Below are 17,539 nucleotides of genomic sequence, written 5' to 3' on the forward strand. Positions count from 1 at the left end.
CTGCAACTTTACTGTAGTTGTTAATTATTTCCATTAGTTTTCCAATGGAATCTTTGGGAATCTTATATATATTTCTATACATATATATATAATCTTATATATATTTCTATATATAAGATCATGTCATCTGCAAACAGCGAGAGTTTCACTTCTTCACTCCCTATTTGGATTCCTTTTATTCCTTTCTCTTGCCTCACTGCTCTGGCCAAAACCTCCAGTACTTTGTTGAATAAGAGTGGTGACAGTGGGCATCCTTGTCTTGTTCCTGTCCTCAGGGGGATGGCACTCAGTTTTTGCACACTGAGTATGATGTTGGCTGTGGATTTGTCACATACGGTCTTTATTATGTTGAGGTAACTTCCTTCTATCCCCATTTTGTTAAGAGTTTTTCTTATAAATTGTTGTTGAATCTTGTCAAATGCTTTCTCTGCATCTATTGAGATGATCATGTGGTTTTTCTTCCTGCATTTGTTGATGTGATGTATCACGTTGATTGATTTGTGGATGTTGAACCATCCCTGTGTCCCTAGTATAAATCCCACTTGGTCATGATGTATGATCCTTTAGATGCATTGCTGAATTCGGGTTGCCAAAATTTTGTTGAGGATTTTTGCATCTATGTTCATCAGCGATATTGGCCTGTAGTTTTCCTTTATTTTGTTGTCCTTGTCAGGCTTTGGTATCAGAGTGATGTTTGCCCCGTAAAATGTGTTAAGAAGTGTTCCATCTATGGGGCTGGCCCCGTGGCCGAGCGGTTAAGTTCGCGCACTCCGCTGCAGGCGGCCCAGTGTTTCGTTGGTTCGAATCCTGGGCGCGGACATGACACTGCTCATAAAACCACGCTGAGGCAGCGTCCCACATGCCACAAATAGAAGGAACCACAACAAAGAATATACAACTATGTACCGGGGGGCTTTGGGGAGAAAAAGGAAAAAATAAAATCTTAAAAAAAAAAAAAAAAGAAGTGTTCCATCTACCCTAATTTTTTGGAATAGCTTGAGAAGGATAGCTATTAAATCCTTTCTGAAAGTTTGGTAGAATTCCCCAGGAAAGCTGTCTGCTCATGGGGTTTTATTCTTTGGGATGGTTTTGATTACTGTTTCAATCTCTTTCCTTGTGATTGGTCTGTTCAGATTGTCTGCTTCTTCTTGATTCAGCTTTGGGAGGTTGTAAGAGTCTACGAATTTATCCATTTCCTCTAGGTTATCCATTTTGTTGGCATATAGTTTTTCATAGTATTCTCTTATAATCCATTGTATTTCTGTGGTGTCTGTTGTTATTTCTCCTCTTTCACTTCGAATTTCCTTTATCTGAGCTTTCTCTCTTTTTTTCTTTGTAAGTCTGGCTAGGGGTTTGTCAATTTTATTTGTCTTCTCAAAGAACCAGCTCTTTGTTTCATTGATCTTTTCTATTGCCTTTTTTGTTTCAAGAGCATTTATTTCTGCTCTGATTTTTATTATTTCTCTCCTTCTGCTGACTTTGGGCTTTGTTTGTTCTTTTTCTAATTCAGTTAGGTGTAATTTGAGATTGCTTATTTGGGATTTTTCTTGTTTGTTAAGGTGTGCCTGTATTGCAATGAATTTCCCTCTTAATACTGCTTTTGCTGCATCCCATATGAGTTTGTATGGTGTGTTATCATTTTCACTTGTCTCCAGATATTTTTTGATTTCTCCTTTAATTCCTTCAATGATCCATTGCTTGTTCAATAGCATGTTGTTTAGTCTCCACATCTTTGTCACTTTATCCACTTTTTTCTTGTAATTAATTTGTAGCTTTACAGCACTGTGAGCAGAAAGGACACTATTATCTAAATTTTCTTAAATTTATTGAGGCTTGCCTTGTTTCCCAGCATATCGTTTATCCTTGAGGATGTTCCATGCGCACTTGAGAAGAATGTGTATTCTGCTATTTTTGGATGAAGGTTTCTATATATGTCTATTAAGTCCAACTGGTTTACTTTTTCATTTAATTCCATTGTTTCCCTGTTGATTTTCTGTCTAGATGATCTATCCATTGATGTGAGTGGGGTGTTGAGATCCCCTGTTATTATTGTGTTATTATTAACACCTTCTTCTAAGTTTGTTAATAGTTGCTTTATGAACTTTGGTGCTTCTGTGTTGGATGCACAGATATTTATAAGTGTTATTTCTTCTTGATGGAGTGTCCCTTCAATCATTATATACTGCCCCTCTTTGTCTCTATTTAGCTGACTTATCTTGAAGTCTACTTTGTCTGATGTAAGTATTGCAACACCTGCTTTCTTTTGTTTGCCATTAGCTTGGAGTATCATCTTCCATCCCTTCACTCTGAGCCTGTGTTTGTTGTTAGAGCTGAGATGTGTTTCCTGGAGGCAGCATGTTGTTGGGTCTTGTTCTTTAATCCATCTCACAACTCTGTGTCTTTTCATTGGAGAATTCAATCCAAATACGTTTTGGGTGATTATCTATACATGAGGGTTTAATGTTGTCATTTTATCACTCATTTTCCAGTTCTCCCGCATTTCCTTTGTTTCTCATCCTATGTGTTTTGGTCTACTCATTGAATTATGTAGCTTTTCATGATGTGTTTCTTTGTTTTCTCCTTATTAGTTGTGTCTCTGTCCTGCTTTTTTGTTTAGCGGTTACCATGAGGTTTGTATTCAGAATCTCATGTATAAGACAGTCCATTTCCTCATGGCCTCTTCTTTCCTTAGCCTAGACCAATTCAATCCTTTCCTCCTCTCCTCCTAAGTTTTTCTCACATCTTATTCCATCTTGTGTTGTGAGTTTGTGGTTAAACTGACAAGATTATCTTTGTTTTTGGCGTTTTCCTTCCCTATTATCTTTAATGCTATACTTGAATATTTGCTATCCTATTCTGAGTCCATCTATCTGTTTATCTCCTTACTCCGTGCTTTGTAACCCCTTTCTCCTTTTTATTTTTTTCAGGTATGAGGGCCTTCTTGAGGATTTCTTGTGGGGGTGAGGGTCTTGTGGCTACAAACTCCCTTATTTTTTGTTTGTCTGGGAATGTTTGTATTTCTCCATCATATCTGAAGGATATTTTTGCTGGATAGAGCATTCTTAGATGAAAATGTTTGCCTTCCAAAGATTTGAATATGTCATTCCATTCTCTCCTAGCTTGTAAAGTTTCTGTAGAGAAATCCGTTGAAAGTCTGATAGGAATTCCTTTGTAGGTTATTTTCTTCTGCCTTGCTGCCCTTGGTATTTTTTTCTTTGTGATTCATTTTTCCCAGTTTTACTACTATATGCCTTGCAGTAGGTCTTTTAGCATTGACAAATCTAGGAGATCTGGAAGCCTCTTCCACACGGATTTCCCTCTCTTTCTCTAGGTTTGGGAAGTTCTCTGCTATTATTTCTTTGAACATGCTTTCTGTTCCATTTGCCTTCTCTTCTCCTTCTTGAATACCTATAATCTTTTTGTTGTATTTCCTAATCAGTCTGATATTTCTCAGATACTTTCTTCATTTCTTTTTAGTCTTAGTTCTCTCTTCTCCTCTATCTGGAACATTTAAATATGTCCAGCTTTGATTATGCTGACATGCTCCTCTATGATGTCCACTCAAGCATCCAGGGAATCCATATTTTGCTTTCTCTTTTCCATCCCTAATATTTCTGATTGACTCTTCTTTATAGTTTCAATCTCTTTTGTGAAGCAGCTCCTGAACTCAGTCAATTGTTTCTCTACATTCTCTTTTACCTCATAGAGTTTTTTGATGATAGCTCTTTTGAATTCATTGTCATTTAGATTACATATTTCTGTGTCCTCAGGACTGAATTCTGTGTACTTGTTGCTTTCTCTCTGGTCTGGAGATTTGATATAGCTTTGATATTGCTAGAGGAGGTGGGTAAGATCGTATGTATCCTGATATTATTTGGTTGCAGTTACTGCCTATTGCCACTGGGTATGGGTCAAGAGCCATGTAATCTGAGCCCTCCACCTTCAGTCGAAATCCCAGGCAGTGGAGCAGGTATGGGGAGGGGCTTTTTCTCCTGCATGCTCTCCAGGCTTTCTTGTTCTTACTATCTGTTCTCCTGAGATGTTAGCTTGATGAGATCACCCCCCATGAAAGCTTTCACCCCGTTAGAGGACTACTTTCTAGGCTGCAAGGGCCCTAAGGAGTCCTTGGTGATCTCTAGATTGCGCGATCCCTCCCCCATTCCTTCCCTCTTGGATCCTCCCGTGGTCACAATCGCAGTCTTTAGGGGAGGGAGCGAAGTTCTCTCTTACCCTGTTCCAGCTCCTCTGAGGGGGACTCCAGCCTCTCCACCCTCCCTCATATGGTTGCGTGTCTCTCTGAGGTGTTTGTGTTGTTAGGATGTCCTCTGTTTGAGTGTGGATGCCCCTTTTCATTGTATGTTGGAGGGGAGAGAGTCCTGGGCAAGTTCACTCTGCCATGATGCTGATGTCACCTTGTTCATACTTTTTTTAAGAACCAAAAGAAATTTATTTACAAAATTTCTTACTTGACCAGTGGTGAGAATCAAGAAACAATATACCAAGAAAGAAACAACTGAGATCCCACCAATAGTCTTTAAGACAGTTCATACAAAAGAATGGTCAGAACAGCTCCAGATTAGGCTAGAAAGATGTCCTTCCACATGCCCTTCAGTTGCACAGAGACGTACGTTTAGCCAAAGGGATCTGTGCAAATAGCATCCTGGTACTTGTAGGCTCAGCTGAGTCACAGTTTCTAGAGTGCTGTTCCTTATCTACCTTACACAGCTGTTTCACCACATTTGTTGATTTCTTTGTCAGTTTCTTTCTCTTTTTCTGCCCCTTTGTTGATTTCTCTTCTTCCCTTTCTCTGTTGGCTCCTTTCTCTTCTCCTCCACAGTCAGCTCCATTCTTTCTTCTGTTGTTGGCTCCTTTCTCTCCTTCTCTGTCCTGAACACTAGTGTAAACTGCTTTGCTATAGCCTTCTCAATTTTGAGCAATTTCAATGGCAAAAAAATTGTATCCTGCAGGCAAAATGGTGTTTTCCTCCATGTAGGCCTGAAAACAGTACAGTTGCAGCAAAATACTATAGTCGAAGTCTTCCGCAATCCCATCAAACTGCTGGGGGAATGGCCTCCACTTCTCTTTTGCCAATTCTGAGTTGAGCTCTTCTAAGTCAAAAACATCTATCCTGAGTTTCTCAGAATTTTCCCAGAAGTCGGAATAGACTTGTTCATCCACTTTGGTGAGTTTCAGAACTGTGGATCAACTGATGAAATCAGTAGTAGACTTCTGCATGCTGCATTGCTCTCATGGCCCAAGCCATCTCGGTGTCAGGATCATTCCATAAGATCTGCTGGGAGAGAAAGAGCATGTGCCACTGACACCAGCTTTCCAAATCCAGCTCATTAATTCCACTAGTCACCTCCATGCTGCAGCTCACAAAGCACGGCCTCACTTTCCCGGAAATGACTTTTTGTCTCTTGTTTGTACATTTCTGTATTTGTTTTTTAAAGATTTTATTTTTCCTTTTTCTCCCCAAAGCCCCTCAGTACATAGTTGTATATTTTTAGTTATGGATCCTTCTAGTTGTGGCATGTGGGATGCCACCTCAGTGTGGCTTGATGAGTGGTGCCATGTCCGCACCCAGGATCCAAACCAGCGAAACCCTGGGCCACCGAAGTGGAGCATGTGAACTCAACTACTCGGCCACAGGGCTAGCCCCTCCATATTTTTAATTAAATATAAATGTTAAAGAAATTCATGATGGAATACCACTTAGAAAATCAATCAAAAGGTTAAGAAAAAATGAGTAGATATAAAAGAGAATCAGAAAGAAACTCTGCAGATAAATAGTAGCCCATACTTAGCTGAAGGATTAGTGAATTAGAAGATGGAATAGAGGAAATTCCAGAATGTATCATATAAATGTAATGAGATGAAGAATACAAATTAAATATTAAGAGATATGTGCAGAAGGAAAAATTCTGTCAATCACCTAGGAGGAGGTCGATGAGGATAGAATAGAGAGAATGCCAGAGGAGCTTTACTCCAAGAGAGTGGATGAGAACACTCAAGAAATGAGGGAAGAAATGAATTCCATGCCTAAAAAATCCTACTCAGTACTGCAGAGACTATTTTCTTTAAATCCACAGATGAACATACAGCAGAACTGAAGAACATCAAGGTAAAGAGAAAATTATCACAGCAATCAGAGAGAAAAGACAGATAATATACAAAGAAACATTAAGAATGACAGCAGACCTCTTAGCAGTATCAAAAGATGCCAGAAAACTGCAGAACAATATCCTCTAAGTATCAGGGGGAAATAATTGTGAATACAAAATTTCATATCCAGATTGTTATTCATGCACTAGGAGAAAGAGAAATTTTTTTTCAGGTTATGTGGCAGACTACATAATCCTCCTTATAAAAAAACTGGATGAAATATAAACAGCACCATTTTGATGTATGAATAGCTGTCAAGAGAGTAAGAAACACTTCCTGTGGCCAGAAATGAAATGGGAACATGAAATGAAGGTCATAGGGGAGTGCCAAAGTCATCAGCCACCTTGAGGGTGGTGGGGAATCCATGGTTGCTGTGGTCTACACTTCACTTTCAAGGAGAGGAAAGTGGGGTCTGTGGCAGGCTGGGAGTCACATTAAGAAATCACCCAGAAAGCCTGATTCCACAGGGGCTGCACTCTCAGCAGAGGGAGGAGCAGGAAACCAGGCCACTCACAGGAGCGCTGATGCTCTCATCGGTGTTGGGGGTATAGGTAAAGCCTCCCCTGAGAGTTTGGGGCCACAGGCTGGCCTCGCAGGTGTTCGGTCCCTGTGTTTACAATTATGGACAGAGCAGAAATTTTAAATGTTAACCAGAGAACACTCCTAACAAATTTATGTCAATCTATTTGAGAAGCACTGTACATTTCCTAGGGGGGAAAAATGACAAAACTGACTTAGGAAGAAATTAAAACATTGATGAGTCTATAACAATGAAATAAAATGGATCTGTAATTCAATGTTTCCCACGAAGAAAACATGAGGCCCAGATGTGTTTACAGGCAAGTTCTTATAACACAACAGATATTGCTAATTTTATAGAAGAGGGAACTTTCCTAACTGATCCGAAGCTATTTTAAACACGATAACAAAACCAGGCAAGAAAATACTAGAAAGGAAATTACGAGTCAATGTCATACATAAGCCTGGATGTAATATTTCTGAGTAAAATGTAAGCAAATAAAATGTGGCCATGTATAAGTTTCTTAAAAACGAAAGTACAATGTGACCAAGCTGGGTACAACCCAGGGACACAAGGGTGCCCTAACATTGGAAAGGTATTAATACAACTCATAAGGTCTATGAAAACCGTAGGATCATATCAACGAATGCAGAAAAACATTTTCTAAAATTCACCTCCTTTTCCTGTTGAAAAATGTTTTCAAATTAAGACTAAAAAAGACTACAAAATGTCACAAAACATGTAAAACAAATATTTTGTTTAATGATAAAACTTTAGAAGTATTTCCTTTAAAAACTGAAGCAAGACAAGGATCCCCACCATCACCACTTCATTCACCATTATAGAGCTAGCCGATGCAGTAAGTAGAGAAAAAGAAATAATGACATGTATTGGTCAGCTCTTACCACCATAATGGTACAAACCAACTACTTCAAATGTTGGCGGCTTGCCACAAACTCTTCATTTTCTTTCACAGGTCTGGAGGTTGCTGCAGTTAGCTCGGCTCATCTGAGGATGACTCCAGGATGAAAGTCAGATCCAGGATATCTGCTTCATGTGCCTCCTCATCGGATCATGGGCTGAAGCACACGTCACTAGTGCAGACGTGTAGTTCTGTCAGGAGGGCGGGCTTGAGACGCTCAGCCCAACAATGCAAGCAGATTCACAGCCTCTGCTTGGACATGGTAAGTATCAGGCCGCTCGCGTTCCACAGAGTGGGAAAAAGAAATATTTGTTAACAATAATACATCCTCTTGCATCATATATGAACTGGAGTGGAGGGAACAAAACTGTTAATGTTTGCAGATGATATCGTTAACTACAAAGACAAAAAGAGAGAGAAAGAGCACATCAGCAAGGTCTCCGGCTCTGAGATTGATATATGAAAATGAATAACATTTCTACTACCAACAAAAAATTTGAGAAGAACTAACATCTTCATTAGCAACAATAGAAAAAGGTATTAATGTGTAGGAATGAAAAAGATTAACCTTGGTGTGACTCAAGCAGGGACCAATAGAATGGACACTATCTTAGTATTGGAAAGTGTCCCCAGCTGTGACAGGCGTCATCCTTTCAGATGCAGGATATGGGTGATACCAAGGATCCTCAAGGAGGTGACGATGGGGGACACTCAGCAGCTGAGGGCAGTGGGTACAGTACCTTTTTAACTTGCAGTCTTCAATGTATATTTTTCTAGCAAAATCTAAAGCTAATTTGTGTTTCTATTCTTTTCTTTGCTAGAAAAATATACACAGAAGACTGAGTAACCACCAAAGTAAAAAGACATAGAATGTATGACTTTCAAACATAAAAAGAAAATTTTGAATCTCCAAAATCTGTGGGGAAGACTGTTTGATTCTGCCTGATTTTGTCGAAGTTTCTTCTAGAAAACTTTCCTTCTGAGACTTTGCACTCTCCTGAAGGCAAACAAATCATCAAAGAATTCAACGCCTGCTCTCTAGAGCCTTTCTCTGATTAGGAGAAAAAGAAAATGTCTCTCTCTGGTCCTTTCCTTCCGCAGGCCGCCCCCTTCCAAAGTCTTCGACAGTTTCGTACTGAGTGGATGGTGTGCTGACTTTTCAGTCTCCTTTCCAGCACAGAAAGCATAAACTAATGGCAGCAATGTCACTCCTATATTTCCATTCGGGCCAATGAGTGCAAGGAAAAGTTTGTTTGGGGGCATCTGGGAGAGAAATTAATATGCTTAATAGGAACAAAATCTTAAGATGAACAGAAAATCTCGCCCCATTGGTTGCTAGCAACCATCTTGAAACAATGAGGGACGCTAACCAAAGAAAAATTTGACACATGTATGATGGCAGGGCCAATATTATCATGGAACATTTCAAAGTAGAGAGAGACAGAAGGGGTCAATGGCCTTATCCTCATGCAGCTCTATATCAGGGAGGAAAATCTTTCTCCAAGTCAACCTCTCCTTATATCGCAGTGGCAGGAATGGGTCAATGCCTACCATTGACTGGCAAAGAGAAACAGGCCTGCGTGGATAGAGCAATCATGACGTATCCCTTAGTGCTAGGCATATTGCCATCTATATAAAATTTGGCTTCTGTTAAGAAAGAAGGAGGACTGGCCGTTGGATACACAAATAGTATCTGCCACCCCTGTGATCTGTTGAGGACCCGACTTCAGGAGACTGAGTCCAACTCTATACCATTCTGGCATGTCTTATCTGTCCTGGCATCCTCACAGGCTGAACTCCTTTAATAAACCACGCTCCCAAAGTGCCACCACTGATGCCTACATGGAAGTAAGCAATAGCTAGTTGTAATTAGGTATTGCAATGAAAATGAACAAACTCAGAGCTGGGTTGAACCTAGGGTGATTCAGTAATTCTCAGCTAGAAATGGCTGCGGCACAGACCTGGCTTAGGAGCTTCTCGTCCTCCAAGCCATGCTCCTCCTTCCTAGCAAACAGCCAACAGGAATGCCTAGAACATAAAGTCCCTTCTCACCGGTGATGAGTCATAAAGGCTAGGAATAATGATGGTTATGCATTATGAATCTCACACAAAAACTCCTCACCTGCCACACACTCGCTCAAGGACACTGAAGCCTTTGATCAGAAAAATGGAGGAGCTGGTGGCTTTGGGCCACTCCAAGGGCTGACACCAGCCCTGCAACCTCTCACTTAGATGAGCGCTTTCATGCCTCTGATGTTTGCCATTCCCGTGTCATCTTCATAGCAGTCTCTAATAATGGCTCACAGAATTTTTCTCTATAGTTGCTGGCATATAAATTCTATGAATTTTCCCAGATTCCAATAACAAGATTCCTGTGCTAGTGGCTCCCAAATCATTACAGAAATTAGTACCACATTACAGTCGACAAGATGTGGAATGCACACTGCTGAGTAAGTGACACGGATAGCCTTAAGAAAAAGTGTACAAAATGGAAAGGAATTAAAAAATATGGGCCGGCCCCATGGCCGAGTGGTTAAGTTCGCGCACTGCACTGCAGCGGCCCAGGGTTTTGCCCGGCACCGCTTGTCAGGCCACGTTGAGGCGGCATCCCACATGCCACAACTAGAAGGACCTGCAACTAAGATATACAACTGTGTTATGGGGGGATTTGGGGACATAAAGCAGAAAAAAAAAAGAAAAGAAATAAAAGTGGTGGGAAATATCAATAAATATTAGACACATACTGGAAAAGATACAACAAAACAAATAAAGCGGAAGAAACACTCAAAGGCTGATCAACAGAGACATTTTCTGGTTAAGCTGCTTATCTTCAAGGGAAAGAAAGAATCTATGACAATTTAGTCAGGAGTAAGACACAGGCAAGAGAGAAAATTCAGGCTGACTTACCCTTTTCCATATCAACATTTCAACATGCAAAGCCAGAGCTGACAAGGGGCAAATTGCTATGAAACAACTGGAAGTATGATTGAGTCAACCAAGGTACAGGACTAAGGCTGAACGATGCTATTAATCACAGTTACAGAAACAAAGATCAGTGATATAAAACCTGGCCATCGTACAAATAACTGTGCTACTAACAACAATTGGAAGATGAAGATAGGAAATGTGAGAAGTGCAACTGGGCTAACTGTCTCATAGTTCAAAATGGCTCCTCATTATCAATACACAGGATTCAAACAGGAAAGAAAGAAGGAAGGGACAGAGGACAATAGAAGGAAACCAATCTATGTCTATAGTTATGAGAGGACAACAATTATATATAATTATGTTTGTGTGTGTGTAACTGTGTGAGAGAAAGAAAAAAGCAAAGTGCAGAACAGGAGGCATAGCATCATGCCATTTTTGTCAAAAGAAAATTAGATTTTGCATATGCACAAAAGTGAGGCTGAAACAATATACAAACTATTTGAAACTGCTGACAGTGGCCGCCTCTAGAGATTGGAACCAGGCAGGGTACTCCACAAGACATGCTCACATTTAACTTGATGCTCTTATACTTGTATGTATTGTTTGCATTTTTTCAACCAAAAGTTAGAGCGTTGAGTATCCTCCATCTATAGCATGTAATTGATCCACGCAAGGCTGGTCTCTCATTTTACAGATGTGTGTATTTATGAGTTTCTCCCTTCTATCCCCATTTGTCACTCCCATTTGCCTTCCCCTACAGGCAGCCACACTCATGTGTTTAATGTGCATCATTCTTTGTATGTTTGTGTTAATATATTTTTAATTTATAGAAACAATATTGTTACACATTTTGTTCCTCACTTTGCTTTTAATATTCTCCATAGTGCAGGTTGCGTGCAGCTAGTGCATTGCCTCTATTTGCCCCACGCGGTGCCCCTACCACGCTTTCCCAGTCTCCTTCCCAGCAACCGACATCCAGGCTGCCTCATCCCCCTGCCTCCTCCAGTAACGCCTCATGGAGCTAGGTGGGACGTCTTTGGTATGTAAGCCCAGGAGAACTGCTGTGTAAATGAGTATGTGTACACTTAATTGAACTAAGCAGTACCAGACATTTTACTTTTACAAGAAAATACTAAAAAGAGTGTTAATATTTTTTAAATTAAAGAAAACACTTTAAACTCTGGGAAAAAAGAAAGATTTGTTGTATGGCAACCAGTCTTTTTTTTTTTTTTTTTTAATAAAGCTATTCTTTACCCACAAAACAGTACTGCTATATATGAGAAAAATGAAAACTTTCCCCAATGAATCCCCATTTTAGAACGAGAACACATTTCTCTTTCGCGGAGGCGCCTGTTTCCTGGCAGGGAAAGCCGTGCACGTTTAAGCTCCCGTCACCCCACGGTGGCTCAGGTGCCCAGAAGGCTTGACTCTGGACGCCGGGGCCAGTCGCCTGAGAACTTCAACTTGGAGGAGTGAGCTGATCCAGCTATGCCATGTAACGATGAAGGTTACCTAATTAGAACATATTTGCCATAACTACTTGCAGAGTTTCCTTGATTTGTTTACAGTGTAAAAGCTCAAATAACCAGACAGCCTGGTTTAAAACCGGACATCTGGCAACTCTAAAAAAATTCAGTTGTCTTTCCTCAGAGAAAATTGCACGTATCTATTGATGTGGAAAATAAAATTTCTGAAAATGGGTTAAATTATAGCAAATTGTGGCATGTAGAATTGGTAAATATAACATACTACACTGGCTGAATGCAGCGATGGGGGAACATTATGAATGACTAGATATTGTTAAAAGTTATAATCGTTTTACAATTTGTAACATAAACATACTGTGTAATAGTCTGTGAAAAAAATTTACTTGTGTCTTTCTATTTCATAGACTTATTTCAGCGTTACCTTTAAAAGCTACTATAAATATTTATGTGAAAATTGTTTACATAATTAAACCGCCTCTACTGCTCAAAGTGCTTCCTAATGCTGATTTTAACGTGAACGTATTCATTCCTTTCGTCCTCTCCGAGCGCGGTTCTGCCTGTGCCACCAGGACAGGCAAACCCACCCCTGTGGAAAACGGGCCTCCGACGTCCAGACGCCCACATGACAACTACACGGATCCACTGAAACGTCGACGCGCTTAGACTAACGCCTTAAAGCGCTCGGGTATTCCACATCACTTTTCAACGTTTCCGCCCACGTGTTGAGGGTCCTCGTCCACTTCAGGGCCGAGCAAACCCGCCCCGCGCCCCGAGGGAGGCGGAGCGCCGCCACCCGGGCGCCCACGTGGACGCGCTCAGGCAGGGTCCCTTGGCCGGCCTGGATTCGCCCCTTGTTTCGTTTGTTCTATGATTTGGGCTCCTTTCGCTCCAAAAACCCTGCAAGGCGGAATAAGAAGAGGAAAGGATGCAATCTCCATTTTTCTCTGCTTTATATCACTAAGATGATTTTTACATAAATATCTAACTAATCATCCACAGCTTTAACGTTTTATTTTGCCATCGCTGCATCATATAATTCCAGGTCTCCTCACTGTATAAATTATAAGCAATCAGAGGATAGAATGCAAATCTCAGCACCGTTCTTTGCTTCTAACCATAAAGCATCACAGAGTCTTGAACCGCTCAGGACGTGCTTTCTGGTTATGAGAAAGAAACTTAAATCAATTGTTCCTGACACAAGTATGTTGGAATTGAATGCAGCAGGTGCCTAACGCATTGGTGCTCATAATCCTAAAGTAAGAAAATACATTTAACATGCTGGTAGGGTTGGCCTTATTTCTAAGTATTCAGCTATCATATAAGTAATAGAAGTAAATAGAGACCACTGCTCTGATGAGACAGTGTTGTACCTGGACGGGGAGCAAGACTCCTCGGTGGCGACCTTCTCCTCCAGGCTAAGACGACACAGCCCGGCTCTGAGAGGGTGAGCCGCTTCAGAAGGGCTGAGCGCTGGATGGGCAGCTGTGGACAGCTGGAGGGGCAGCCTCCGTTATGAGAGAGGTCAAGCTATGGCAACACGAGAGCATTCACTACTCTAAAGCAAGGGAGTGGCCGCTTGTTCCTGAAAAAAAACTGAGACCGTTTGCTCGGAGCAGGAGTCTGATGTAGCGGGTGGGAGATGGACCAGGCAGCCTCAAAGCACCCAGCCAGTTCTAAGAGTCTGAGATTCTCCCTGTGAATGGGAGATGCTCTACTCCTTCCAGGAGTTGAAACGTTCACCGTCAAAGGAATAAGCCTCAAGAGAGACGGGGCGGGCGTGACCACTGCTGTCAGACTGTGCGAATAAAGAAAAGCACACCGGCCGGTCCCTGAGCGGGTGGCGGAGGCAGGCTGCCTCCTGGGCGCTGGCTGGCGCGGCTCTTCTCCTCGGACGCGTTCGGGCCTTTCAACCTTCTCTTCGCCTTTTTGGGTGCTGGTGGTAGACAGAAAGTAACGAAAGGAAGGAATTTGAGGAGCTGAGTTAAAACTAGCAGAGTTAAAACTAGCAAAGTCAAAACTGTCGAGGCAAACTTCACCGGCTTTACCATCTTCTCTCCAGCCGTGAGGCCTAGACGGCGCTGGGACTGCGCTTCTTGCGGAGAACAGCAGATGACCCTTTGTTTTGATGTCTTTAAAGTATTTGTCCTAAAGAGGAAGGGAAAACAAATAAGCCAGTGTGTTACAATTACTGGCTGTATAAAGATCCAGTGAAATGAGAGAATTCAAGAGTGAACCGCAAAAGATCTTTCTTCATAAAGAAAGGAGTATAAAGTTAATCAATTTGGAATTTTTCTTTCTATGATTCAAAACACATTTCTCTGAAAATGTTCCTATGTCTGAAAAATACATATCACCACTTTCCTAAATTTAAAAATACCGAGTTAAAACGTCAAGGGGCAGAGTTAGACTGTAGGTGTATTAAATACATATATGAAGCTGACTGCCGGCCATATCATTTATTACACATAAAATTCCAATTTTGGAAATTCTTGTAATTTTAATTAAATACTTTTAATAAAAAAACTAACTTTATTAAAACTTTAAAATACAAGTAATGTTTTATTCAGACGTCCAAATCCAAGTAATTTAGCAAAAGGTTCAAACATCTGCTGCCAAAGGAGTCTCAGCAAGTGTTGACAACAAGATCCCGGCTCCATCCTCGCTCAGATCCTGTGTGGATGCTGTACAGTGGTTGCTGGAAATGAACAAAAAGGCTGCTAAGTTTCTGCTAAGTCACAAAGAAGCAAATGGACTGAGAAGATACTACATGATTTGGAGAGCTAAAACAACCCGTGAGGGGTACAGCTCAGCCAGTCATTTTGCAGATAGGAAAAAGGAATCCAGAAAGGTGAAGGAAGTCACTCCCCACCCCGAGGTGAGCTGGTGGGGGCTGGGCCCAGGACCTGGAAATCACTGCCCACCCCCAGGTGAGCTGGTGGGGGGCTGGGCCCAGGGCCTGAAAATCGCTCCCCACCCCCAGGTGAGCTGGTAGGGGGCTGAGCCCAGAGCCTGGAGCTGTGTGCGCTGCCCAGGAAGTTGCTCCTGGCTGACTTGTTCTCTCCCAGTGCTCTGGATAAATTATTTTGGTCTCACTTGAAATAATATAAATCAATCTATATTTGTTTGAAATAAAATCACTGACAGAAATTTAAATCATTAAGGCATATTATAACTGTCCAAAAATCCGTTAATACTCATTAGAAAATAAATGTGAGCTTTCCATGTTAAGATTTCTAGAGTGCCATGTCTACAGCAAACAGTTTTATTGAGATATAATTTTTAGGCCATATAATTCATTCTTTTAAACTGTAAAATTCAATGGTTTTTAATATATTCAGTTATAAATGTGTCACCACAATTTTAGAATTTTTTTACCCCAAAGAGCCCCTATTCCCCTCAGCCATGACCCCCAAACCTCCATTCCACCCCCTCCCCCCTCCTCCAGCCCCAAGCAGCCGGCTACTTTCTGTCTCTATGGATTTGACTGTTTAGGACATTTCGTATAAGTGGAATCATACATTATGTGGTCCTTTAGTTAAAACCATTTTTTAAAGACCTGGGGGGAAGAAAAAGCAAATTCAGAAGTATTTCTTCAAATCTCTTTTTCTTTTCTTTTTTTCAGTAATCTAGGTGACTTTGCAACATGAGTCCAAACTTCATTGTCTCCTGTTTTGGAAATGTGGTTCTCCTGTTATCCTCAGGAGCATGGTACTTGCTCTGCCATCGTGCAGCTCGCCTGGGAAAGCAAGCAAGCTGCACCAGGCATTGCGTATTCTTTTGCGACCCCTGCTGGCTGAATGTGACAGTGTGTTTTCAAAATCAATCCCTTGGAACTCTTTTCCTGTCTTAAATCTTAGAATTATGAAGACAGCACATGACTATTAATTGGTGTATAGAGTAAGATAAATTCAGCTGCTGAGTATTAGTATCCTATTTTTTCCCTAGAAATTGTAAAACTTTGACTCAGTCCTAACGCTGTTATGGAAACCCTGTCCAGAATTGTTGCCTTCTTACCACTTTTCATTTTTCACAAGGAAAGTGCTTAATCTTAAAGAATTTCATTTCAATCCTAACAAAAACATAAAACCAAGAAGCTCTTTCATTTCTTTTTAAAAGAATAAATCACATAAGAGAGAAAGATTTGACTAAAACAATGTGTAAAGGCAACTAACAAAAATGGAAAAAATATATAAAAATTCAAAACATGTATAAATAGCAATAAGGTTTCTCTAAGGCTTAGAACCCTATGAAAATTATTTTTAGTACAGTTATTTAACATATGTATTGCCTTTTGAGTACCTCTCAATTTTTTAGTGTTTTTAAAATTGAAACTTTAATATTTACTGAATATTTTTCCTAAACTTGTTTCCTTTTTTAAAAAATTTAAAATAGAGGAGACCGTGAAAGAAAATAAAATTCATAAACAACTTTCTTTGGTTTTCATAATATAATAGATTAGTCCTCTAGCTTCATAAATATTAAAATTATTTCTGATTTGTTGAGAAAACGTAATCTAGGACTAGTGCTTCAAAATCTATGCTTAAAAGTCTCAGTAGGCATTTGGCCATTTTTTGAAAATGATTACCTTCAATCTTGCGAAAGTTTTACAAATTTTCAGAAGTGAATGTTTGATTTAAGATGCATTACTCTGAATTTCTTGGTTAAAAAAGAGAAGATGGGGAAATATCAAAAATTCATTTGAGGCAGATGAATGAGTATATTTTATTAGACTTTCAGTTATCGTCCTGGATAAGTTTACAGGGAGTACCTTATTCTGTTTTATGGAGACTTGAAAACATATCCCTGTACTGCCTGGGGCAAAGAATTTTTTTCAATCAGTTTATGTGTAAATAAATGTTTTGAGTTAAAGGATGCAAATTGGGTTACTATGCTTTAAGTTTGTGACAAAAATATTTAAAAAGAAAATGGATAACAAATTATGTCCTTTGGAAAATACAGAGTTTTTATATATATGCAAAGTACAGTGAAGAAAGGAATTTTGCGTTAAATCTGCCTTTAGATAAAAAGCTTTGGTTTCCGAAAACTAACAAAGCCTGATGAGGCTCAGGAAGCCATCACAGTGCTCTGAACAGAGGAATTTCTCCGTTTGTTAGAAGTAAGAAAGAAGGCAGAGGGAAGTTGGTCTTCACTCATCATTGGAAAGGAAAATGTACCATTTTCAGGATTATCAGCAGGACCTACGTGCAAAAGAAATCGGAAAGAGGGGAGTGTGTTTATGTTGATTATTGTTGCCATATTTGAAGTATGTTTGCATGCTCACTACTGTGGGTACCTCTCTAAAGTGGTACAATTTACACATTTTAATATGGAAAATCACACTGAGTAGTTTTCCCTCCCATTCTTTATTATATATCATTGCCTGCAAGATTGATGCGAGCTATCACTTCTTCAATAAAACAGCCTTAATTTCTCATATATTTCAAATCTACAAAGAATATTAGCTTCCCTCATTTCTTGTATGTGTGGGGTGGTTTTTATTATTAATATTATGAAGAC

The 17,539-nt window shown here is 40.2% G+C and overlaps 1 pseudogene; it reads right to left on the reverse strand.

Annotated features, from left to right (window-relative positions):
- Nucleotides 1–4,717: 4,717 nt before the first annotated feature.
- Nucleotides 4,718–5,368, reverse strand: LOC124227118 (protein PBDC1-like; annotated as a pseudogene).
- Between the last annotated feature and the right edge of the window lie 12,171 nt (nucleotides 5,369–17,539).

The sequence above is a fragment of the Equus quagga genome, chromosome 15 (genome assembly GCF_021613505.1).
Source record: "Equus quagga isolate Etosha38 chromosome 15, UCLA_HA_Equagga_1.0, whole genome shotgun sequence".
Taxonomy (NCBI): Eukaryota; Metazoa; Chordata; class Mammalia; order Perissodactyla; family Equidae; genus Equus; species Equus quagga.